Here is a 24,912-nt window from a genome sequence, read left to right on the forward strand (position 1 = left end):
AGTTAGACCTAAAAAAATGAGTCAGCTACCAAGTGGCACCAAAAAAAGCTACTTTTGATGTCTGCAGACTTAACACGTACTCAGAATAGGATCGAGCCAACTGTACAGAAATTATTCAATGGTGATACGTAACTACGTTATGAATCTCATGATTTTCAATGGCGAAGCGAAAAGTAAGCGACAACTGGGATCCAGCGTGTGGCGTAACTATTGAACTCTTCAGATAAAAGGTGTTGTTGACATGCATGGCTAAAAAAGCTACTATGTTGAATAGTGTTTCCGTTAGTTGATACCAACGATTGTATATTTACTGAAGATATGGCCGCCAATATAGGTAGCAACTGTGTACACTGCACCTGCTAAACATGGGCTAACTACTTTTTTTTAACCAGATGGACGTATGCTGAATTTTTATGCCGTTTCTGCTTTAATACACATGGCTAGCTGGGCACTTAAACAAGGTGAAATTAAACAGAAAAAATATTTGAATGATTTACTTTATGGTTTCAAATAAATGAAACCGGAACTCTAGTTAGAACATCATAGGACTGACAGACAATGGCCGAATGAAATATATAATAAATCGTTATTCGTGAAAAACGTCTATTTTGCTCTGCCATCTCTTTAAACGAAGATCACAAAAAAAAAAACAAAACTCTAATGGGATGAAGTAGAATAGGTTTCAAATGCTTGATTTTGAGAAATCACCATGAATGGTCCAATGTCTCGCTGGTCCCAATGTCCATGACCATGGTCTCAATGACCATTCGTCATTGAGATTTTAAGATACCGTCATGGCTGAAAAAAATTCACGAGCTATATTATTTGCTTAGTTTTGCCGTAGCTCAACCGATAGCGATTTCACAGGTTTAGGGCAACGAGCTAGTTCCAAGAGGGATCTAATGGATGCTAGGATCGTTCAGTAACTTATCGCAATAGAAGGAAATAAACAAAGATGTAACTTACAACACAATTTATTAATGCATTTTAGAAATAAAGAAGGTCATCATTCCAACCAACGGCACTAATATATAATTTTTAAGTAGTCTAGGATAAAGTATGACATTTTTAGCTTTAGCTCTGTCATATGTGAAACATACCTATTTAATAATGACTCATTGTATATTGTTCTTTCATTTCAAGCAATTTTAGAAACCGAACATCTTTTGATGAGAATCAAATTTGGCGTCTATCGACCCACACTCGAAGTTCTCTCGTATTTTTGTCGTTTAGATCACGGCTTGAGGGAACGCGTGAAAACACGGGCATCCAAAGTGGAGCTAGTTTTTTTGTTCTAATTTATTTTGCACTCTTGGAAACTATCTTCCTTGAAATATTAAAAACTACACGTTGCTGGTTGATAGACTTATGCCACGGTATCGATTTGAGAAGCCGCAGTTGTGGATGCACAATTTCAGTTAACTAGGCAGAAGATCCGTCCGCCTTTCTAACCATCAAATGGTGTTGAAAGCAGAAATCGGTATAGGGTGTCGAAACTGGAAAGCCGCTGAACCTATATCGGATAGTTGGATCATAGAAATGCTGTCAGTGCACGCGTACCGCTTCCATTTTTCGAGTTGCTTGCGTCTATCAAATCTTTTTGCGAGACGGGAAAGCAGACAAGTTATTACTAGAAGAATCTTTATGATAGCAAGAGCTATCCAGACCTGGGAATAAAGAATTTAGACGTTAATGGATCAGTCCCCTTTAAAACCGAGAAGGTCCATTGATTCTACTGTTCGTTCAACGGACGGTCAGCTCTCGACAATGGTTAACGAGAAAAGTAGAAATAGAAAGTGGAGCTTGTTGTCGTAGTCGTAGCCTTTTTGAACAGATCGTTGCCGGCAGTTGATGATCAATGATGCAGCTATAAAGGCGGGATTCCTTATCATTATAGTAGGTACTAGAAGCAATCTAACGTAGGCCGTTCTTCGTTAACGGTGACATACTTTACTAATCTTGTGAAAGCACGGAAGGGGGGCGGGGGGAGGGGAAGAACAAATCTTGAGTTCGGGTCCAATAGAAGCACTCGAACGTCAAGTTGTAGTAAAACAAAATAAGTAGTTTTTTAATATTTCGAGTTTTTGTGTTTAGCATCGCCGTTCGGCATTCCGTTAGACGGCTGGCTCCCCGCCAAAACGGATTGTGTCTCTGCCAAGATTCGAACCTAGATTACCACCTAACCTTAATATTAGCAAACACGTTACCCATCGTGGTCAAATGACAGAACACAACTCGAAAGCCTAGGTGTCGTCAGCTTGACGTCATCAATTCATAAGGCAATGCAGTTTGCCACAGGCGGTGAACAGTTCCTCAATCCTTTTCAGAGTCCGCAATGCCAGCGAATCACCCTGGACATATCTGCGCATCCTCACGCAACCCAAAGAAGAACATTGTAACACTTCAGAGTGAAAAATAATGGTATTCTTTTACCGTTCGCTAGTGCATGCAATAAGCTCGAATTATTATCGACGAGCTTGAACAAAAAATCGGCTATATACTAATGATGCTGAGCACCATATTGACAGAGTTGTCTCGCGCCATTAACTAGTAATCGATCGACTGAATCTCCGATAAACACACTATACCATTTAAATTCCACTCTGCCGTGATAACAGAAAAGTAAAAGCATCTTTTAAAGGCTACGAGTGCTGTTTGTGGGTGTTCGTAAATTTACAGCATCATTACCTCAAGAAATAGTTTTTTTCGGTCTGTTCATCGAAAGGCCGTTTCCAAAGTCGATTTCTCTCAGATGCAAAAGACCCTTGAATATATTCGTAGCTAGAGACGCGGGCCAACAACCATTTGTGACGAAACGCACCACGAGCGACTCTAAGAAGCGTTTGTGACACCGATTATAGGAGAAACGAAACTCAAATCGACTTTGACGTCTACGAGCTTATGAATGTATCTATAGCACAGTTGAATAGCTTGTTCGATCGCTTGTCTTACCTTATATTTTGTATATGGCAATCATTCTTTTACCCGACCACTATCTCATGTGGTGGTATTTTATGTTGAAGGGGAGAGTCAGTATGTTATGGGACGCATGGAACTTTTTTTAAATGTAAGCGAGTTATTATTAGCATCCAGTAAGCGAGAGATTAAAGAGCGTCTTAATAATAATTGGTATTTAATGGTAGATTTATTCAGCATTGGTGGGCCGACAAGTCTGAAGGCAAAGCTTAGGTTTGTGTCATCAAATCACTTTGCGTCAAAACGCTTTCTCGGTCCCTAGACGTGAGATTCAGTCGCTTTAAACATAGAGTTATGGAAACAATTGCCGTTGTGTGTTGGACACGCCATACGCTATCTCTGATTATATATCCCGTTTACATAATTTATGCTGCACTTTATCCTCATAGCTTCAAAGGAATTTTTATTAATAAAAGGAAATAACGGAATTCACTAGATGATTTGTCATTTTTAGGTGATATTAACAAACTGGACTACGAACCGCTGATCGATAACAGAAGTCTGGGCATTAATATTGGGTCGGCCCTAGCCGTGACATCAGAACCCGCTTTGGAGACATCAGAACTAGACTCACTTCATTTTTCCATGCGCTTAATTTCTGTTTCCGGACACCACTCCAACTGTGTCAAGCGCACAGAGTCGTCACAACAGCGTGTGTTTGCGGTGCATATACAGTAATATTAGTGACAAGAAAAACACTTTATTGCCATGTACATGATACCTTTGCTTATCGCTACCGCGATATGTTCAGAGATAGCTCCAATGAAGACGACACGACGACATTACACTGAAGGCTTTCATTACGATTCACGTCTGATTGTCATATGTTTTTGCGACCCACTCATTTTTGGGGGCGGCAATGTTCAACCCACTCTCGGCGTTCTGACAATACGAACCGTGGTGCTTGCGATCCCGAAGCCTGCATCGTGGCCATATTTCCCCGATGAAACTCCGAAACCGGACGAGATGACCGATGTCGTTCGGTCAGGGTCATCAGCTGGTCGTCCACATAACATGATATAAACATGCAAGCAACAATATCCAGTTCGTTAATGATGATGATCATCATCATCCCGAAACCCAGCCGTCTCTCAGCTTTTGCCCTTGATTGATTTCTATTTTGTTTACTTGCTGCCATTTTGTTATGAGTTTGGTCACGAAAATCATCGAAGATTAAACTTTCGTCCTTTGGTGGGTAGCAGTAATGATTCTAAATACTGTCGCTGTTGTCAAATAGGGTGTCGTTAGAAGCTCACCTGCTTTTATTCGGAACAGGTATGCTGAAGTTCAGAACGCACTTTTTAGGCGTATTTGCCTCATGTAAATGCCCGAAGTTTACATAAAATGTGTCAGACATTATCGGTTTAAATTCTGCTAAATTAGGTAAGTCAGCCTTACTGTCGATTCTGCGAATTCTGTGAGGTACAAAAGGAAATAGCAGTCTCTGGCGTTTTTACTTTTCAGTTTTAAAATAGTGATTGATTGATCACCAGTGTCAAATCGTAGCTCACCGTTTTCTAACTTTCTATGCTATGGCAATTAAGTTTCTTCGTAAAACACGCAGATCTTGTTAAACCCATTTCGATATCGCACTGGGTGCTTGCACTGAATATTTATTTTTCCATTAGCTAAAATTAACATTTCAAGTTTCGCTCAGGGCAGATTAAGGAACGGTAACAGTCGACCAGTTTCGATCACATATAACGAAAACAATAGTAGCACAGACCAAAAGCAAATTTTCATCTCTAGATCGCCATAAAAAATCTTGCGATTTAGTCAGTATCCGGGATACAGTTTAATTCGCGAGCGGTATGAAGTAGACTTCAGGGTGATTGCTAGCAGCTCGAGCAGGAGCATCGATAGCGACAGTATAAGTAAAAGACAGCTGAAGCTTATCTTTTCGTTTACCACGAAAGGAACTAACCACAAATTTCAAATTTAACAAAATAATTAAGTGCGGCGAGCGTAAATGTATGTCGTAAGACGCTTAGATAATATCTAACTGCGCGGTCAAGAGTGTCATCGTATACCGTTAGTCTTCCGTGGAAACCAATTCCCATTTATCGCGAGTACAATGGTAACATCAAGAAGCTCCTCAAGTTCAGATAAGCTTATTAGAAAGAAGCCGCAGCCTTCAAAACGAAAATTGTCTTGACGCCCAGCTATTGCTGAAGGCTTTTTTCTATATCTACAGTCGTAAAGAGGATTTTTAATCTGTATCGTTCTGTCATCAGCGAACAGAGTTGCGCTCGTTCGGCCGGACCAGATCGAGCCTAGGAACCGATTACTTCTCCTTCTGATTTATAGAACTGCCAATGTTTTCAATACGTAAGGAGGGGCGCCAGCTTACGCCCCTAACATCGACACAACAACACGACTATTAGCGGTAGTGGCAGCCACATCAACAATCGCACTTACCAGTCCAGTAACATATTCGGCAGTCTAAGAAAGCGAGATGTGTTGAAGCAATGGAGTGTCCGATCGCGAGGAAAGCGACAGCCTCGGATGAACACCACAGATGGCCGGTAACGACCCACAACGGAGATATTTGTGCATGATATATATATGAGATGATACAGTGAGTGAATGAGTCGTTCTTTCCCCAGGCCCCCGTTCCTTCCTCCAATTTGGCTTCTTCTATATCGAAACGGCATCGTACTCCATGTACCACGCCCTGATCTGTGAGCTCTGTTATTGACGCGCTTCTTCCACTTGTGTGTCGTCGGGTATCCAACGAATAATGACGACCACACGAACACGGTCTCGAACGGGACATCACGCCTATGATATCGCAAGCGGTACTGGCTACTTGATCTTGGCGCTGAGACACGCTAGGGGAAAAATTAAATCGCCAGCCGGGGTGTGATGAAGAATAAACTGCCGACGACGAGACGGGAAAGGACGGCTAAGACAGGCGGGCGGGGGGCGGTCAACAGCAGCAGTCGTCGGCTGAATTATTTCCATTACTCCGCTTGCAGTAACGGATCGAGTGTATAGGAAGTGAGCGCGTCGGGTAAACTGAGCAGTTAGCTACCAATTATTCATCAATGCTATCGCATATAACTGATAATAGCTAATCTAAGCGTGAAAATAGGCACTCTAGGGGATTATCGTCTGCTGAAACGAAAACCGAAGAGGGTGAAAAACGGATAGACCCCAGAGGATAGTCAACACATTCATATAGAAAGAAAAAAAACACAAGGGTATTTGAGATAAATTATTGTGTGATTCTATTACTGCACATGTATCGTATGTATCTTAATATCTCTATGTGAATGGACAACCAATGAAAGATAGCAGAAAACCTGCTTTAAACACTGCCGCAGTGCTACTGTATGCGTATTGTACGTATAAGTGATATAAGATCCATGCATATGCAGAAAATTCGAGAAGGATTGCGCCACACTTTGTTTCTTTACAGGATAGATCGTATTGGATCGTAGAGATTTTGGGTTGAAATTAATTTAAGAAGGCATCTACCACACATACACAGTAGTAAACATCGATATAAAGGCAATAATAAAATGTCAAATTAACATTTTTGGCGAATAACTCGTCTGAAAGTCCTCAGTGGTTCGGTGGTAAGGCAGTCGTTAAAATCTCGTCTGAACTGCGAAGTGCCTGTTCATTCAGCAAATCTAACCCCCTAATAGGGAGGTCATTGTTTAAGTTGCCCCACTTGGAAAAGAAGATCCACTAGTTGCGTCCTTTGGTCGAGAATTTGCGGTGCAAAGATTCTCTAGCTTCTCAATTGTATAAAGATCAATCATTTACTAGTGTTTCACCCCTTCAGCAAATTTTTATACACATGGACACACCCAACGATCTTTTTTTTCTTCTTCAATGCAAACGCGATTCTATTTTCGGACAATTAAATTTCCGCTGATAATTAGATTATACATTATCTGATCACCACAAGTGTCAGGTGATATTATAATCTTATGTGAATTTTATTTTTTCTCATTCATTCAGTTAGACGGCTTTGTTTTTCTGTGTCTCTGCAGATCGCTTTCATAGAAAGCAGGTTCAATGAAACTATTACCCGGTTAAGACTATAGGTATACACAGATAGAATATTGTCGTCAACGTCAAATTCGAATGATTCGTGTAAAGCTGTTTGGCCTTCTGTGTTTTCACTGCATCTTGCGTTCAACGCCGCCGATATAGACAGATATAACTCCATAAAAAGTCCTGTCTGCGTTCGATTATCACAGTATGCACGTATCTTGCATCGTAGTGTTATAATAAAAAAGGACAGCGTCTATGGTGCTTTTTTTTGCTTTGTTCCAATGCTAAATGTGGTTCAGCATAGATATCCATAGCCTTCGGTCCGGTGCATAGTATAGCACCCCAATGTCGTCAGGACTTCGAGGCCCTTGTCACCGAAGGGTGTCCGCGCACAGCAAGCCTTATTCTCTCTCTAATTAGAAGTGCGCACATCGTAATGTCAATCCAGCTACGATGACTATCGCGGAGTAAATACGGGGAGTCACTTCCGTACTTTGAATAATGACCGGACAAACACAAAACAATCTGACACAAAACAATCTTCTGCGCGTTTTTCTCGCTCTGTCACCAACAAAGCCTGCGAGCTTCAATAAACAACAGAATTCTCAGCCGCCGCTGTCAACAGAGACAGCCTGTGATTTTCCGCTCTGCGTTGCAACCAGATTATTACAGCACTTTCAACTGAAACATTTTCGGCGATGCCATCTTCTGCCAGATAACAATTTACGCTAGCTAGTTGTTTACATAGGAGTTCGTCTGCTCGTTGGCTGGGTAACAATTCAAAAGTAATTCACAAAAGGCGGGAGAGAAAATACATTGCGTGTCGATTCACGTCAACGCACAAATGTTGCGTGCAGATAATGAAAAGCCTTTTGCTACGCTCAATTATAATGGCCCTGATTGTTTTGTCGTAGACGTAAAAGCATGAATAAAACTAACGATCATCACAGTAATGCCGGGAGAGTTAGTTGAAGCAGCTTTATAGAATGACCTGTTTTATAGCGGATTTAACAGTGTTGAGTTAAGGTGTATTTCGAAAAATTGAGTTTTATCATCTGAATCATAGAGTTTTTACGAATCGCAATAGATTCAATCTTCAGGTCCGAGTATAATCAGATATTGAATTTGATGGCGGGCTAATTTAGCTAGCTTTATCTTTCGCTGGGGAAAAATCCCAGTCAATCAAATCGTTGTGCAGACATCGTTTCAAGTTATACATATAGTGGTTCGGTCGTTCAAGTGACAGCGCGGTCAAAGAAAGAATTAGGAGTCGCTCATTTCTGTCAATGAAACACTGTGATGATATTTTGTATGTAATTGTATGTCAACCCAAATAGCTTAAATTATGACCATAGATATTATAGTTTAGTATATCGACGTTTTTCGGGACTCTAAATGAAAAAATAACATTTTTCTGCCAAAGGGTGTTAGCAGATGTTACATAAAGTATGGTGGTAATTTTTAATAAGACTATCGCTTCAATTTCGTGTGACGACTGCAGTAAGCAGCTTATTCAGCGACGAACGCTACCTCTGAAAAGCGTAACTTATGGCGCTTTCGTCATTGCAAAACAACAAACGTATAGCCAGCATGATCTCCAAACGATGAGCGCTACAAGGCCGTTCACAGGCTCATCCGACCAAACCTACAAGGGGGAATTTCCTACGCCGAATTTTTCCTTTTGTTTTTTGTCGTTATCAACGGGACTGTTTGAGAGAATGTGTTTGCATTTAATAATCGAGTTAGAAACAGGGCTCGTGAGCATAGGACACGTCGAATACTGGCTTATAGTTTTCGAAATTTTCTTTGACGACATGTAGACCCATAGATGGATGAGACATAATTATTGAATACAAATTACATTCCTTGTTTAGCATAGGTTCGTGTTTTGTGCCTAACTAGGTTATATACTCGAAAGATCACAGTTTTAGGCGGGTTTGATGCTCAATGTACATATTTCTCGTATAAATCCATTCTTTCCGATTTGCTCATGTTGTTTGGTATGGGTCTTGTTGCCCTGCTGTGTTGATCGATACTACGGCTATTTGCTGCTCCATTAAGTGGTCGTTGAAGATGTCCAGCATGTTTAGCGGGCCAAGTTTTGGCAAAATATGGACACGATCTAGTATTATGAAGATATTTGGTGCTATATAATAACAATGCCGCCAGGCGGCTGGACGACAGCGGACGTGCATTAAAACAGTTCCAGTATCTTTGCTATGACTGGCTGTTAAATTAAAGGATACGTGAAGTGGTATATCTTTAAAACCGGACATGCTTGCTTTCGAACGAAACAACGTGCAACGAGGGTAGGCTGAGTAAGACTCGAACATTTATCTAGTACCTCTGAGCCTGGCAAGAAAAAAATAATAAATGCGTTTATTAAATAGTAAATGCCAAACAAATAGAAAATCTACACTGACCTCCTGTAGACACTACTGTTGGATCATCATTTGAGAATTTAGCCTCGTGTTTTTCGACCGATCTTAGCAAGCCTAAATTTAGCCCCACCTTTAGGGTGACTTCAAAATGTCAGTGCAACAATAATTATAGTACAACGAACTATTTCAGTGTTAATCCGTGGTCAAACATTTGAAATTAGATACAAGCTATTTAGCATAGGTGGTAAGTTGCACTATAAAAAAAAACCTCCTACGAGTGTTTTTTCCGTCCTTCTACGTTTTTCGTTCATCACCTTTATTTTTCGTTCATACGTTGCTAAATTAAGAATCCTTAAGTGGAATTCAAATTTGCCACTTCAACGACCGACGATGAGGGCGAAAACAGTAATAACAATAGAAAATCGAAGCCAGCGAACTTTATGGTCTTTGTCAAAGTGTCGTTGACAGGCCACTCGACTGGTTGAAAACCGTAGAAGAACGTGTATTCCAATGAAGAGAAGATAGGCATTGGGGAGTCTTCGTGAGGGCTAAGATGCTTCATCATAGCCTGATCGTTTGTATCACGACAAGCGCAAAGAACGCACAGATAAACATGTAGATATTAGTGGAATATATAATAATAACAACAACGATGGCGCGTCTCTTACTTAAAGAAGACGTTCCTAATGAGCAGCTCAATGAAGACATTTGTACGTAGTTCCATCACATTATAGTTGTAGTTGACTTTAATGCTTATATAATAGCGTGAATGACGATAAAGGTCGGCGTTATGTCAACTACTACGGAAGCACTTGGCGTGAAGCTTAACGTGTTAATCATTGAAAATAGTTGTGAATTATAATCATGTTTATACATGACGGTGCCATAGACGATTATTCAATTATATATATGAAGAGTTGACTTAATTACTGGTATACTGGTATATTGGCAATTTGTGTGAAGATCGGATCCGACGCTCAGGAACGTATTCTAACCGCAAAAATCTCATCACCAATTTAATGTTCCGAGCAAGAAAAAGCGCTGTATAGCTGGAAAATGAAAAATTCTTCAGGCACATTTGAATTTTAACTGAATAAAGTAGGGAGCAATACGAGTTTCACCAGCCAGCCTTTTCCTGACACACTGTATTCACATCCGCTTAGACATCTTAGTTGACAACTGCGTTCATTTGTAATAACATCGTCCGTTCAAAGAATAAATTCATTTTAAAAATATCAGTGTTTTATGTAGCTTTTGACCAGCAGGCAAATGAAGAAAATTAGTATGTCTATGTTGGCATGATCTTTTATTACCTATTAAATTTTTTACAATCAAATGTCTTAAGGCTTGGACGACAATGCCCCTAATACTTGCCCTTTTACTAATATTACTGTTGTGGCCGATCTTAGAAGTTGTAGATGGTGCAAGTATAATGTTTTTCACGATTCCAGCACGGAATATCTGTCTATAGGTAGGCCTTTGGGTACATAAACCTGTGACAAAACCTACGCCGTCTGTTACTATTAAGGTCTAACGTGAGCTTAGGGCGTAATAATAATACGATTAAGTTGAGAACAAACTGTTCAAATGTATAATACTCTTAGACGATGATGCGACAATTTTGTCTAAAACAGTCGCTTGACTTATTGCAAGACTGGTAAAAAAAACCTTTTTTTTGTTTTTTTTTTTTTTAGCTCATCTTGATTGATTGTAGCAATAGCTGACCGTACGCAACGAATATGCCAAACGCTATCGGAGAGGTATACCTAGAGATCGCGTCAGTACGATGCTGAACCTATAGACGTCATATAACCCACCGTGAGACATTCTAGGCAAAGGATAGATAAAGAATAGAAGGGCCTAATGGTTGACCACAATTCCGAACTTCAGGAGCGTAGTGCCTGTTTTTCTCCCGTTTCTCTATCCATTAAATAGGCTGTTAATTAACTGAAAGCTGTAAACAGTAAATAACTGTTAAAGAGACAAAGCTTTCACATGCACGCAAGCGATATCTTGAGCGAAAAGCTAAGCAGAATTGTATTTAGTCGTACGTTTCCCGCTACCTTAAGTACAACACAACGAAGTGCATTTGTACACGGTTCCGAATCTATACCACCTGTTTCTGCATAGGTTTGTCACGCAGGCACGTTACCATCGCAGCATCGCGGAGACCTGATTTGTACGCGGGAGCATTCTCTGAGTAATTATTATTACGTTTTCAATTGCTTCTGTATGAATGAATGTATGTACATTCATGTTTTTTGAGAACATGTGTTAGTCAGTTGTTCTGTATAGTTTGAAAGCGATATTTTTTTTGACGAGACCTTAAATGCGAGTATAGAGGATAGCAAAGCGGCGAAAGGATATTTTCCCTAGTCGGTCTGGAGTGTCTTACACCTACCGACTCTGGGGTATTTCGAACATAACCTGTACCACTAGCCAAAGCTATGAGGTGTGCACGCTCGACTATGTGGCCGTGCAGCCTTTAAGCCATAAAAGCTGCCAAAGTTATATTAATTTGCGTCGATTATTGTAACTATAAACTGATCTAATATTTTTGACAGCCTCGTCATAGATCACAAACGTCAAGACGTGCAGCAATGTGAAGCTACTACCTAGGACACACATAGTTGTTAGGTTTCGTCAAACATAACATGCTTCGGATTCAAACAAATGCTTCTCCTAAGCGTACAGAAACAAAGCACAGAAATCTCATTTCACTTGTATATATACGTGTATGTAGAATAGAATCATCGATAGATCGCTGTCTAATTGTTGTAAAAAAAATATATTGTCTCATGTATAGTCTATAACTGGAGCGGGTCCTTTAAGTCATATGATTACCAACCTTTTCCACATCGATTTTACGGTGTAAACAGGGCTCACAATGTCTGTTCCAGCCTCCAACGAGCTGTTACGTGTCTCCGGTTGTCTCAAAATTTTACTGCTACGGTTATTGCAAGTTTTCTTACTGTCTGAGACAATTGTCTGTTATAGACGATATGAATTACGTTGCGCTACCCACATTCGTCCAATGCGTGTGTTCAAGGCTGCGTAAACACTTTAATTACACTAGCGCCTCCTGTAAACCATACAAGTTAATGCTTCACTTAAAACACATCTTTACTCCGTAAACACCACGTTTTTCATTCGGCAACTCGGTCTTCGTTCCACTTGTCAATGTCGACTCGCGGCCTGCATTCAGATCGAGTACTTCCGCTTGCGATCCTTTTTTCTCCGCGTTTCTCTTTGTTTTCGTTCAATTTTTGAAAAATCTTGGAAAGCATCATTAAAACCCTAGTGGATTCATCCCGCTCATTTACAGTCACTGACTGTGAGGTTATTGCTGTGCATATCAGACGCAAATACCCCGAGGAAGTAAATACACGAACTTCAGCATCATCGCCAACTGACCACCAAGCACCAACCAGCATTAGGAGCGATGCCTAGCTGATGGTCCGGTGCGCGTGACGGCTTACGGGAGAATGAGTCTGTCTCCTCTTTCGCCGTCAGCTCAGCTCGTAGCCCTTGTTAACCAGCGGCGTAATGCTGCATTAGCTATACAGAGCCCTGTATTCGACTAGCCAACAAAGGGTCTGCACAAAGCAGGCCAACGCTCGATGCTGTTCCGCCCTGTTCTCTAGAGCATGCTGCGCCGCAACAGCCCATTGGCGCGGCATTCAAGGCAGAGTGAAAGTATAGACATTGCGGGTGATATCTTGTCCACTTGGTCTTCGTTAGTGCAGCGCGCCCGACGACTCTGCGCTGGCTAATGGCTGTAAGTGTGAGCCGATAGTGGGGTATCACAGGTATTCATAGCTGAATGACTGAATCGAAATGAACTGATCTATAGGATTTCCCGCTGCTGCTAGTGGTGGTACTGTGAATGGTGATAGTCGACGTGGAGACGATATGAGCTATTGGCTCGTGGAGCTCTCAAAACGAACGATGGGAAGTGTTATTTGAGGCTGTTAACAGAATTAGTGTTTATACATCGATAGGCGACGTTTAGCTAAGGACAAGGGCGGTTAAAGCTCCACGAGACATATACAATGGAACGAACTTGGCTTGTAAGACAGCTTGAGCTTTATGGGGCGGGGTGAACTCGAGCGACGTGGAAGTAGTCCACAGGCACTCAGGAGAAGGGGTTTCAGTTGGAATTGAACGACAGATAAGGCGTACTACATCAGCCTGCTCGAGAAAGGAAAACGACGTGCATCATTGAACGCGGATACCGCAGTTTTGGCCGCTATTGTTGAAAAGGGAACCTGACTTGCTACACACTCAATCCACGCGTGTATCTGGCTCGAAATTTACCAGACAGAAAAGCTAAGATTTCATGACAGATCTGTCAAGGCGTGGCAATTTTCCTGATTTTACATTAGGTACCATAGGAAATTGTCCTGTTGAATATTCGATAACTTGACGCCTTGTGCTTGGCCTTCGTTCAAGCGACACCACCGGACATAAAATTCGTAAAAAAAAAGACATTCTTTATTCAGTAACTGACTATTACGATCCTTAGATAAGATACCAAATCCTGAAGTATGCAATCCCGTAGCCAAATGGTAGATGTGATCCGTTTACAAACAATGTCGTCGTTGGGCGCCACATTCTTTTTGAGCGCATTCGTTATTTGTGTAGAATAGGGTTTTGTGCGCGCATGTAAATGTGAATTTATCCAAATTCACTCCATTTGAATGATCAACGATTCGACATGTCGGTTTTCGAATTAGTTATAACATTATTAGTATGAAATATCGACTATAAGCGTTTCTAGCTGTGTTGGTAGTTTTGGTCTTGCCATCACTTACGTAGCGCATGCAGCCTAGAAACATATGCTATTAACAGTGTCGCCGATCGACCCAAAACTGCAACGCCTTCCTTAGACCTATGGAGGATAGGCGGAATCGAACATGGCAGCTCTGTCAAGCTTCGGGATATCAAGGAGCTTTTGCCGTAGTTAAGGGACAGGTTGGGAGGGCAAGCCCCTTCTTTACACTTCGCATCATTACCGCAAACACTCATTGGCACAGAAGAACAGCATAAGTCACACAGAATAAGGTAAATATGTTTCTATTTTACCTTTATTTAACCTTATTGGCAAACCCTTTGGCTCAGCCACTGTGCCATATTCATCTTCCCAATGGCGGTAAACTTTTTTTTTTTCTCTGTGTAATTAACACATTCTCACACAGACACCTAACTGTTGTCGCTTATTACGCCACATGCAGTATTTGCCGGCAAAGTTGGAAAGGCGACGTTGACTATAGAAGTCTATGAGAGACTTCATGCTGCGATAAAACCTACTCGATTTGGTCGAGGTTCGATAGCAGATTATCTACTTTGACCGTCTATTTGAGATGAATACAAAACATCTGCGTACACAACCGAGACACCCTCCTGCCGCCATCATTCCACCGATTTAACAGTGATTTTTATTCGCAGGTATCAGCAGGATCAGCGGCAGAAGCAGTAGCTCGATTGTCGGTGGCTGTATCTTTGCTATGATCGTCACGGATGTGTGTAGTGGCTTAAGACAGTTTCATACTGTTCAAATAAACGTTTCTCAGCGGGGCCAATGGTGATACAGGCTAGTTTTGTGTACATTTTGGCCTAATAAGAATCTTCAGATCTTCACGAAGCGTTGAAAGTCACGGTCACGAAATGATCATAAGGGGGGAGAGAGGGAGAGAGAGAGAGAGACAGGACGCTGAGACAGGGGAAAAATCCTAGAGCTATTTTCGAGGAGAAGCCGCGAGCTTTTCATTGAACACCAAATGGAAACTTCGAGTCGTAATGTATATAAACTCTAGGAATATACAATGTAGTCGATCATAGCGCATTGCCTGATAGGTTCAACAATGAGGACCAGAGATGAATGCAATTATTTTGGTTATCATTAATGGAAAAGTAATGACGCTAATCATGATGAAGGAGCTGGAGAGCGAAAATAAATATCGATATTGTTTATTAGGCTTTTAGTATCGTATGCAAATAGTTTATAAAAAAAAAAAAAAAAAAAAAAAAAACTATTTGCATACGATACTTCAATCAGGAAAAAAAAGATTTCTTGTATCCTTTGCATCGTCGAAAATTTGCAATGAAATCCATGAGAAAGGAGCACGACGTGAGAACTTCACAATGATGGAGCTGGAAGCACTCCATTGATGTTTTAGGATGAGGAATATACTTTCAAATTTTCTGTTCGAAACTTAAACTTAGGCCAGTAGGATTTGCCTTAAAGCTAAGTGTGTTTATGGACTCAAACGTAAACACCATTTCAATAGGCCAGTACGTCATTTTTATTTTTCTACGAAACTATACCCACAAACTTAAAAATGGCGTTCGTAAACACACGAGGTGTACGCACGATAAATACTAATGGGGGATAGTTCTAATGCTGATGCTGAGGCGAAGCCAAACGGTTTTGGGTGTCGACTCGAAAAATTTAATTTACAATGGTTATTAACACGACTTGGTCTTTTCTATCCTTCTTTGTACTAATAACGATTATCTCTCTTAGTAGCTCTTTTTAAATCAGTTGCTATAAAGTAAGTTCGACAATCAGAAAGGGCATCTGAAAACTTCTGTTCATCCAGTTTGAGGGACCCCCGTTCGAATAGGTAAAGGAGAGTATCACTGCCAATGGTGTACTAGTGTTTGCGTTTGCTTATAGCTGTTCGACGGTGTATGATTGTAAAAATGAGAGCTAGCAGCTGCGCAGTAACTTACAGATCCGATTCGAAGCGGTATTACACCGAGCACAAAACTAGGGCTGAAAAACATGTGAATTCACTAAATAATAATATGATTAAAAAAACTTGCTTTAGATATTATCATGACCAGATCCTCAGTGACGGAGAAGACGCTTAGCCCAACAATCGCTCAGTAGTGAACCATTTTGAAAATCGTATGGCAAACATAGCTGCTTAGACACCTTATCCATTATAGGCAATCTGCAGTGCAGGTCAGACCAGCTGGACCCGGGTATTATTGGACGACTCTCTTCGTTATTTGAACACACCGTTGCTATTGCAAGTGCGTTGTGCCCAAAAGAAGGAAACAACTGGTGCTCTCTTTGCCTATGACGCTAAGGATCCTTTTGGACACACGCCAAAACATTATTGGTAGTTTTAACTTAGTTTCTTCTAGTCAGAAGAGTCGCCAGATGAAACAAAAACGTCTGTTCAAGGCCGCACGCAATAAGATCTCCAACAAGCTTGAAGAATGATAGCATGTTTGTATTAACAGTAGTATTGATCCAACATTGAGAAGATACGAGTTTGAGCTACGGTGTATAAACTGCGCGTCAAATCCTTCTTTTACACACATTAGAAGTGAACAGCTAACGTAGTCAATGACCAGAATGAGCAGTTTTCTCGTTTGTTCTTTTTGCTCATTCAGAGCTAGCAGGTTTTTTTTTTTTTTTAAATACAACTACTTTCTCAAGTTTTTATTATTTAATACTTTTTACGTATCGAACCTAAAAATTGTTCAGCGTTTTAACTCTGCGACCTGTCCGTGCCCACATTCAAATAAATCGCAACTAAGTGCTGCTGAGATATTTTAGGCAGCTTTTTCTTGTACTGGCAGTTCCTCACTAGACCTTACACAAAAAAGCATCGTACACCGTGATCGGGTTTAGATTCATCCTAGACAAAAACAAGATAAGCGAACACTGTTATTCGATAGAACAGTTGGGATGTTAATGAATATCATTAAGATAAGGAGGACCATGGATGATGGGTCGGCCATCGATTCGCAATGCCCAATGGCTGGTTTAACAGCACTCATACGCTACTGCACCGACGTAATGAAGTGCTTTAAGTAGAAACGCATTTAGAACGCGATTAGCAAGATCGCTTTTGTGTCCCAAACGCGCTGAACCGTATTGGATACGCATCCATAAATATATAATAAACGTAATGTATGATATCATTATGGATATATTTTTTCAAGCGTATTCCAGGGGCGTGAAAAGAATTCTATTGTGCTTATTTCTTGGCTGGTCACAAGGGCTGTTAAAATCTTACAGAAGAACTGTAGCACTATGAAGAACTGGGAAAAAGCAAATTGTATGCCATTTTTGCTGTTGATTTTCTGCTACATGTCCACTGTGCATCGTAATATGTTTTGTAAATAAATTATTCAATGAGCTCAAAGTATTTACTGTAAATAATATTGAGCCTGCTATCGTTTTAGTTACGATATTGTTCATGACTACTATCTAAACATGATACAGTTTTATAACAGTACGTATTAAGTAAATGTTTTTCAGTGTTTTTCTTTACGACAAAAGGATGGTCCACCTTCAAAAAATCCGCAGTAGATTAGTCGTCGTTATTTACCTTAATAATTTTAACATGACTGGTAGATTTGAAATGCTAATTTACAGTGTACCCTTAAAACTAGGAGTATTTGAGATAGACTGATCTGCAAACTAATGCATTATGAATACTGATGCGGTTCTCAAGGGTCTCTAAAGTAAACATGTCTGACGCAAATTTTCGGGGTAGTCACCGAAACTGTTATTATTTCTACCCGAAAACAAACACACGTAAGTAAACATAGGTTCATCGATAAAAATTCGTATTGTAAATAACGTAAGACTTTTTACTCACGATTGGTTACACGAAAACGATTGATGTTATCTTCTGGCATACAATATGAGACCAAGTCAAACATTTAGATGGACACCTTATGTTTGTTACTCTGTAAGAATCCGAAATATATGGAAACACAGCAACAAGTATGCGGTGCTGATTTAATATATACAAGACATTGATTAGATTCCGACACACAGGGATCGCGGTTTTTATTCCGGCATGTATGCATACAGATATCGTGTCAACAAATAAAGATCTCATAATGAGTGTGTCCAGTATTGTGTGCTCTAGCAAAAAGAAACTCACTAAAAGCCTTACTGCGCTCAATTTTTTTTTACTCTAACCAACATTTCGAAGAAGAACTAACATAACGACAGACGTTTGATTTGAAGGAAAGCAAGAAGATAGCTCGTTTAGCTGCGATAGTCTTCCTACCATCGTTTGCGATATTTTTAATCGGATCGTATCGAGAACGGTTTCGAAGCATCCATCAGGTAACGGCTCTTCGATCGTCAACGATTGTTTAATTTTTATTAGCCCGACGCATTACCATCAGATGTATTTTCCGTTATTGTGATGATCTTATCGAATATTTCCAGACTGTCAAAGTTATGCCTATAAATTTACGAGTTTGCTTTTATTAACTGTGTGCTGCCACACGTATGCATACCTATTTCGTTAATGATAAACGGCCTGCTTCCACAAAGTGCCGAACTCTGCGTACTTGGTTAACCAGCATGTCTTTACAACAGAAACTTTTACATTATAGCTATAGTAAGGTAAGAAACCTTTAACAGGTTTCAGCTCCATACAATTAACCCAAGAGAGCTTCGAATGGATTACTGAGAGAAACCGTTGTTTTTGCTAAGATACAGCCCTATATTCCTTAAAAAAAAAAACAAAATAATATTGGTTTAATAAAGGACAAAAATTTTAAGATACTGTATTTCATAATACTGTTCAGAGCCTTCCTAGGGCTTGGTTTTAGATCCCAAATATCGTAAAAATGTCATATTAATTACGGTGTGGGGTTGTTTTTAAAAGGGAAGATCATAATTAAAGTAAGATGATGCTTAGGTGATCTTTTGCTTGATTAGTGTCCCCAGATATCTTTGAGAATTACAAACGGTGTCAGTAAACAAAAAGCTACCATTATTATCTTTATCCTATCCGACAGAAGCGGCTGAAAAAATGACACGGCTGTTACTTACCTATGGAGCGCTTGAATAGAGCTATATCAAAAATGTTTTTTTTAGGTCTTTCGAATACATGGTGTTTTAATCATGCTGCTCACACAAAAAAGGTATTTGATTACGTCCAAAAATACATAACACTTCACCAAAGCAAAATGAAGTCGGATTTCAATGAGTTTTTTTGCTGAGTATCCATGAAAACAATCGATTATGCTTGGCTCATTCACTTTTGGCTGAAGTTGCAGTCATGTTGCAGGTGCATGTGGTGATTCTTTCCGTTTCAAAATATTACTACCGTACCTTACAAATTGCTCAGTGGATAGCTGTTTCTTTAGAATAATCAATTCAGAGTCGATATGAAACCGAAAAATTTCGACACGCCATTAACGAATTAAGGAGGATATTGCCAGTAGTATTCAACTACACCTTCTAAAGTACGCAAAGGTTCGTCTTATTTTTATTTGAACTGGGTATTATATTCAAATCTTTTTTGCAGCCTACACTATTTGACCTAGATTTTTCGGCGGATTCGGACACACTTCTGCTCTACACCCTGCATATTTCTAAGCGCAAGTTTGTGTTGCTCACACCGAAGTTTTGCTCATTTCGTGCTATGGCCACCTGAACGTCTAAAGTTGTCGTACTTCGTACGGCGCCCCTGGCATCGCCCATGGGTGCATCGAAGAACACGGTAATCAAACTGACTACGGCCGTTAAGATACTGAGTTGTTGGACCATGTAGCACGTAGTCGCGAAGTTAACAGTCGGCCCACAACGCGAGGCGGATGACCCACCCCTCAATGGACGTATAGATTAGCCTGGCGTTCCTCAGCCGGAGGAGCAGTTCTGCGTATATAGACTGCACGTTGTTGATCTCAGAAAAACTTCCCACTAACAGTCCATCTAACGACACCTTTAATGTCCGATTATGGTTTTCTTTAGCGTTATGATTTTTGCCTGCTCTTACAGGCTCCGCTGTTATACCTAGTGGCATACCGATCAGATGCGCAGTAATAGCAACGTTGGGCAATAAATATAGCCGTTTATAAGCAGAGACTTGGTGGGTAAGCTTGAGCAACGTTAGTAAAACAGTCGAGGTAATCCCTTGCAGACATGTCGATTTCACGCGTGAGAAACAATCATAATTAATATATATATATATATACACCATTATTTTTCGAAATAACCCGCGTCCACATTGATTATAGGTTTAACGAAAAGCCTAAAGTGACAAATGTGATTTTCAAACTGTTCATTCTCTGATCTGCAAATATCTTTCGATAATAATTGACGTCAAGCGATATTTGTTTATTTTTTGATTCAATAGCTACAGGGGCAATTGCTGAGGCCTAAAGCGGTCCCGATGTAGCCGACTCGTTAACAGCCATAATCCGAGTGCTTTCACAGTCCTGACACAGTTTTTACATTTTATATAATCTTGCCTAAATATGCTCATGCAAAAAATCAACCAGATTGAATTTTTGGGCAGATAGCAGATTAAAAATGAAAAAGTACGAGCGTTCAAAACGGCAAAAAATAAGGGCACAAAACTAACTATCTGCTTAGATCTTATCTGGACGATCTAATGAGCGAGAGATATTGTCAGTTTTAACGCAGCCGTTCCGTATCCGAAATCACCAAAAATAATACATTTTTTACCCCTATTAAGGGTTTTTGCTGTTTCATGGAAACCTGCTTAAAATGTTTGTAAATTGTATACAAATTGGCAGTAACGTAATGACACGGGACAAAATAGGGAAGTTCTTCATTTTCGCGTTGTTTACCCAGTGTAAGAACATTGAGCAATAATCGTTCAGTGTTTAATTAACACGTTCGCTCGTACCACCCTATATATATATATATATATATACGTGAACTATTATTTAAGTCAGTTGTATAGCACCCTGACTTCTTGAAATAGACGTACTGTAATATCTTGTACAAAAATATCGTTAGAGTTTTTATCTGTATGTACCTTGAAAGCCGTTAGAAAAGCTCTAACGCTTAATTAAAAAATGAAAATTGCGCGTGATTTCATCGATCCAAAGTGGAACAAACCTTGGAATCAATACTTCTCACATCGGCCGCCACTCCCATTTTTCACCTCATTTTAAGAAAACACGGCCATATAGGGAACACTGTTGTAGAAAAATAGACCTTCTTACAAACTTGATCATATATATATATATATATATATATATATATATATGTATATTATAAAAAAAACAGTAAGCTAGCAGTTGTCCAATGATACTGTAGAACATAGATCTTAATCTGAGTTTTAAAAGTGAAATTATGAATTTAATAGCACACCCAAGTCACTTTGACGTTTTATCGCTTTCAATTCATTTTCATTCAATTTCACTTTAAATTAATCCTACTGCGACTCTTCTGGTCGTTTGTGATGAAACATATACGAATTTAATGTATATGGGTATAAAAATAAATTGCACGAGTTCCGTGTTGCATCTAAATCGTAGGTGTAAGTGAGGATGGACCGTTCACACTTGGACGATGAAAAGTATCGAAATAATAGACCCAGCAGGTAGCAAGCACTGGTAGCGTCCTAGAAATGTCGGTGCTTATTGCTTCCATGGTATAACCCATTATCTAGGAACCTGGTTTGCCACTCAGCAAATCATGCCATGCGATCAGGGACGTTTTTAAATTTGATTATTCCATAAGTATGTTTGCATTTAAGGGTCTTTCAAATACCCAGAGCTTTCTGTAAAAATGTATGTGAACGTATGCAGCGTCTAACGATGAATTACTTGTTATTTATCTACACAGAATTAATTCAACAGTAAATTGAGAGAAGCGATTGCAATGGAAAACTAATCGGCCACTCCTAGAAATCGCGATCTAGACGAATGTTCGAAACCCTTGATCGAAAATCAAAATCGATTTTATGCTTGAACATGCGGTCCTGAGGTAATTGGTCGACACTGCCTTATAAAGCGTTCGATGAGGACAGCATACAAATGATCAGAGTCAAACGAGCTGCAGGTCCTGTTGAATATGCTTATCAGATGTCCATAGCATTTACAACAAGCTTTACGTCAATTTTAGATTAAATTGATGAATGGCCAACTACGAAAGCACAAATTCCAATCCACAAACTCAAAAGGGAAATCGCTAATGAACAAAACAGCTTCCAAAATGTTCCTACTCCTACCGGCCTAGACAAGGTGAACTTAACAAAGAAACATATGTTAACCCTGGAAAAGCCGAAGGCATGGCAAAATGATCAAATACTCCATTCGGGTTTGATTCTAACTGTAAGACAATCAAACCAGAACCTAAATCTGCCAAAAAAAGTACGCGTTCTCCAGCTTCTTTTGTGTTAAGTTCCTACGGGGCACAAAGATGGACAAGAAATGGTGACCTGTTTGCCTCTGCTATTCCGCCGATTCGACTCAACCTCAGTACCAAATTTGCCTCTTGGTTATTATTGACCGACTAATGAAAAAAAAGGACAATTTGGTCTTACAGTTTCCTGGGACAACCAAACGACGGCTGTGTGAATATGCTTTTGGGCCTTTTATCTCGAGGAAAAGAAGCCAACAAAGGCATCACTATTTCAATTTGTTAGTTGACTAAGCTCTCGAAGAGTCCCTAAAATTTCTCGCAATGGCGATTTCGACCTATTCTTTTGACGACTTGCTGAACTTATTGCCACACATGCGCAGATCTCCCATAATTTGTTTATGCAGCAGCAAAACAGACCGGATTTTCGAAGGAAGTTGGCAGCAAGTACTATTCGGGGGCCTCTTATTCAGCGTCGCGATACTCAAAATTACCCTATTAAAATTGAATGATATTATGAAAGCGGTGAACTTCCGGATTGTGGGAAGTCAGGAATAGTGAGAATAGCTAAATGTTTTCAGCTTTATGTCCTGTTCTGAGGACACTGAATACTGCCCCAGGCAGCTGAAACTAAACGTGTCTACGCCTGATTTTGGACCTATGTGTCGTTAAGTTTCATAGGTAAATACGCTACTATTGCATCTTCACAAAAATAAATCTAACTGACCTACGGACCAAGTTCTAAGTTCTAAGTTTAACGCTGGATGCAGCCAACGATAAAACATCAACGCTAACGACGTCCTTTGTCGAAAATGTATAATCAACTAAAAACAGTGCTAACTTTTTCATTGTGTGAATTGTATTAGAAATTTTTATTTAAACAAAACTATTAATGTCTAGAAACTTATGCACATGCGAGGGTGGTTTGTTTACGACTAGAACCTGAACAAAGATTTCGAACTCTGCCACTATAAGGCTGAATTCGAAAGGTCCTAATATATAATAGTTCTAAAGTAGCCACTGGAGTAGTTCCGAATCAAAGTGCTAATCTTCGCCTTACACCGCTGTGCAGGTGAGCAAGGCTCAGGACGCATATGTTGCGTAAAGAATCGAACGGAATCACTATGGTGAACAATAGCATGTGCTGGGTGTAGGCGACTCGCGCTAAGTACAGATCATCGTCATCATCATCATGTTATGATCAATCGGACGAAGGAAGGAAGGGTCTGCTACTGTGCATGTGATAGTCTAGTAAAGAACAAGGAATATTTGTTTTTTTAATAAGTTGAACCCCTCTGTTTGGACTTTTACGTTCGCTATCGCCATTCCCTCCCGAAGCCTGACTAGACCCGGGTTCGAACTTAGACCACAGCGTGCCTCTAAAATTAGCAGGCCATTGGGTTGTTACGAGGACTATTGAGTTGCTCCCGCCTAGTAAAAGATATGCCATTGGCGCGGTTGGTACAATAGATTTTAATCGTTTCCAGTCACGGGTTCAGCACCCGAGCTACCATTAGGCCGCTAAAATAGGGATGTCGACTAGGTACACAATCATATCAAAGCAACACAAAATTGAAGCTGCAATAGTTTAAGGTCCCAGTAGCAAAAGCAGAAATAGATGTTTGAAAACGGCGCCACATAACCAAATTATAGTTATTCAAAAATTAGCGCATTCATACTGCCACCGTTCAACTGTATCTTGGATAAACTGGTAAGAGCCAAGCGTGCATTATCGGCAGCCGTATCGAAGTCCGCTGCACAATCCAGCACACAAAATGTGCGTAACGTGTCTCATAGACCTTGAAGGCATCAAATACTGTATTCAAGATGCTTGCGAGATTTGAAGCACAGCAAACGTACCACTTACGAAAAAGAAAAAACCGGACTGATATCAAAAGCCTATGTCGATACAACCTGTAGGGTTGACGACACATAGGACCTGCTGAAGTGATAAATTCAATCGATGTTAGGTCAAATGGATTAGTAACAAGGCGCATACGGTAACTGTAACGCTACGATTTCCATTCAGTTGGCCAACTTTTCGTTCGGTCACCTTTCTAGGTCTAAATTTGAATTTAGGCTGATAACTCGTCGTGTCTGAATCTAACTTTGCGTCTTGTCATTAAGTCTGTGAGGTTTAGAGTGAACGGAATGTCGCACGTCTATGCGCGTTTATTGCTAAGTGAACAAAATACAGTAATGATTTTTTTTCGGACAAACAAATAATGTTAGCCGTCATTGTTTGACGTGGAAAATAATCTTCGAGATCTGATTATAGCTATATCCGACGTATAAAGGTTGCCCAATTCCGAAGCTTGATCGAATGATGAAATTCGTCAGCTTGCCATTTTTCGGGCGATATACGGTTGATTTGTTCCATGGTAGATATTCAAAAGAGTTCAGACATCAGGCGATACGAGTACTCGTAACGACGCATAT

General features: G+C 40.1%; 1 protein-coding gene across 1 annotated transcript in view; it reads right to left on the reverse strand.

Annotated features, from left to right (window-relative positions):
* LOC111254058 (uncharacterized) overlaps positions 1 to 12,259 on the reverse strand; it is a 26,626-nt gene extending 14,367 nt beyond the window's left edge. Inside the window, exon 1 of the mRNA XM_086975449.1 lies at positions 12,214 to 12,259. The gene's annotated coding sequence lies outside the window, so the exon portion shown is untranslated. The remainder of the gene's footprint in view (positions 1 to 12,213) is intronic.
* Between the last annotated feature and the right edge of the window lie 12,653 nt (positions 12,260 to 24,912).

The sequence above is a fragment of the Varroa destructor genome, unplaced genomic scaffold (assembly GCF_002443255.2).
Source record: "Varroa destructor unplaced genomic scaffold, Vdes_3.0 BEIS01000007.1, whole genome shotgun sequence".
Lineage (NCBI taxonomy): Eukaryota > Metazoa > Arthropoda > Arachnida > Mesostigmata > Varroidae > Varroa > Varroa destructor.